A 2,143-nucleotide genomic window follows, 5' to 3' on the forward strand; every position below is an offset into this window, starting at 1 on the left:
CTCTGTTTTGGTCATTCTAGACCCTGTTTCCCCCTCCTTATGTGTCTCAGTCGTTTGCTTTTCGCGCTTGTTCTTCTTGTTGTTTTTCCATGGTTTAGTTTTGATAAACCGGCCAGTTACCTTGTCTTTGACACAATCGTCAGTTTTTACAAGCCTTAGATATCCCGTTTTTTCATTGACAAGAGGCATGGGTTTATGCTTATTCGCTCTTGATTTCCTTGTTCTCTTTGATCTATACCGCTCTTGTCGACTAGGTTTTTGGTTAAGAAACTCGTAAAACCTGTCCAGTCTCGACATATACTTTCTATCTGTCTCTGATCCACTTGATATTTCTTCATCAACATCTATCATTTGGATTTCATCACTCAATGATGGAAGGTCATCGCTTAGTGCATGGTCCAGGACTCCCAATGGTCTCTCTACATACCCATCTGCTAGTTGCAGTTTCATTCTCGTCTTTCTGAGAGCTGGACGGCCCCATTTCTCCCAGATTTGCTTTGTAGCAATCGCAACTCCTGCTCCACTGTCTAGGATAGATATCGTCTTTATATCCTGATATTCGACAGGTAAGGTTGTATTACCTTCCTCACCTTCACAGTAATCTCCGACCTTGTTTATGGGCACAGGTTGGGCTTTGGGTTGACCTTCCCGTTTGTTTTCTTCTACAGTAGGGTTTGTCTGAAGAGGAATCTTTATTCCTTTGTTCTCCAAATGTTTCCCCATGTCTTCCCATAAGTGTGGTCTGACTCTCAAGTGTTTTGACAGTGTGATTGTGCATGTTATAGGTGTCGACAACATCTCTTGAAGACTTTTTGAGTGAATCATTTGTGGAATAGCTCTCATCTGGGATGGAACTAATCTTATCTCCGATTGTGCCTCGTATTCACCTATAAATGAAGGCAGGGTTTTCAAGGATTGAGCTTTGCTTTCCATCGAAACCTCCATTCCTGCATCTCCATACAGCGATTGTATATCTCCTAGATAAAATTCGTTGTCCATGTTAATCTCAAGAATTGGTGCAGGCTGTAACGTCGCGCTTCCGTTCTTTCTATTTCTAATGGTTTCCTATAAGTGTTGTGGCCATGGTTCTTCCACTTCTAGAATTGGCATTATATTCATTGACTTAGCATCATCAGTGGTGTTCGGCACCACTCGGTGATCCAATGACAATATAGTTTCAGGCCTGGGTCCATTTACTTGTTTGGATTCATCGATTTTCATTTTTTCTTGCTCTTTGTGAATTAGCACTTCTTATTCTGGGGTCCTAATCGCATTAGGTTTCATCAATGCCTGGGTTGTTTCAATAAGGTGTTTACACATTTCCAAACGCTTTGTTTCCACTTATGGTTGAGGATAAGTCAACCATCTCTGCTCTAAGGTTTGGTTTGTTTTTAGCCTTGCTTCATGCGCTTGTAATAGAGCATCTAAAGGCTCTAGCACTTTCTCGACCAAGATTGATCCCCCTGAGGATGCTTTCCTCGGCTTGTTGTTGTCCTCAGTAGTTTTACTATCTCTCTCTTGTTTCAGTTGCTCTTTCGTTTCAGGTAATTTATTTTGCATGGCAATTTGGGTTTTAATCCTTCTTGCTTTCATTCTGTCTCGTTTTGCCTTCCAGGATTTTCGTTGTGTTCTCACAGATAAACTCTCGTTTTCTGTGGGTATTGGCAACTCGACCTTTTCTTCCAATGGCTTGTTTTTCTCTAAGTCCTTGGCTTGGGCTCTAGTTACCGCATTGATCTGGATCATGGGTTCGGTTTCTAATCCACTGCTTGCACTTGGTAACACCCCCACACTATTCATATTTGCTTTTCCCTTGTTGTCCGGATTCCTTGGGCAATCTGGCAGTATGTGATTCACATCACAACCGTCACAAAACCCAAAAATTTTCACTCTTTCATCTTTGAAAGGACAACTATGCTCCCAATGATCTGTACTTCCATAGTTAGAGCATGGTCCAATTGGTGGTTGATTTTGAGGAGGTGGTCCCATAGGTTGTCCCGCCCTATTAGGATATCCTCTTGGTTTGTAGTTCTGGTTCGCAATGAACATTAGCATTCTTTCGTCCATCAAATATTGATACCTCAAAGGTTGTGCTACATACGTTGGTGGTGCCATACCCTCGTTATTTCCCCACGTTTGATAG

This window comes from Adiantum capillus-veneris, chromosome 27 (assembly GCF_014529385.1).
Source record: "Adiantum capillus-veneris isolate H3 chromosome 27, ASM1452938v2, whole genome shotgun sequence".
Lineage (NCBI taxonomy): Eukaryota > Viridiplantae > Streptophyta > Polypodiopsida > Polypodiales > Pteridaceae > Adiantum > Adiantum capillus-veneris.